Source organism: Sinocyclocheilus rhinocerous, unplaced genomic scaffold (genome assembly GCF_001515625.1).
Source record: "Sinocyclocheilus rhinocerous isolate Xijiao unplaced genomic scaffold, SAMN03320098_v1.1 scaffold2338, whole genome shotgun sequence".
NCBI classification, from domain to species: Eukaryota; Metazoa; Chordata; class Actinopteri; order Cypriniformes; family Cyprinidae; genus Sinocyclocheilus; species Sinocyclocheilus rhinocerous.
The window spans coordinates 451,921-452,293 of NW_015644013.1; the positions used below are offsets into that span (position 1 = coordinate 451,921).

Genomic DNA, 373 nt, shown 5'->3' on the forward strand with positions numbered 1-373 from the left:
AAAAAAAAAAAAAAGTAATATAAAAGTCAACTTCAACACCAGCCCAACATCAAAAATCAACATCAAGATATTTGGTTAAAATGGATTTATTTGAATGGGAATGTGTGAAACTCATTTTTTTGTGGTGTTAATCACTTTTTTTGTCCTGAAGTGTGACGGGTTAATTGAAAAATTTCATTAATTATTAATTTTATTAATATGTTTATAAACGGTACATGCTTAAAGTTACCCAAATGTAGTTTTAGATGGAGTATAGCATGTCACAGCACAATTATTTCACCACAGTGTATATATAATGTTCAAACGTTTGGGGTCAGAAACATTTAATTTAATTTAATTTAATTTAATTTAATTTAATTTAATTTAATTTAAT

At 24.7% G+C, this 373-nt stretch overlaps 1 protein-coding gene across 1 annotated transcript in view; it reads left to right on the forward strand.

Moving 5' to 3' along the window:
• Positions 1–373, forward strand: part of tmprss15 (transmembrane serine protease 15) — an 18,388-nt gene that overhangs the window by 2,806 nt on the left and 15,209 nt on the right. The window lies entirely within an intron of this gene.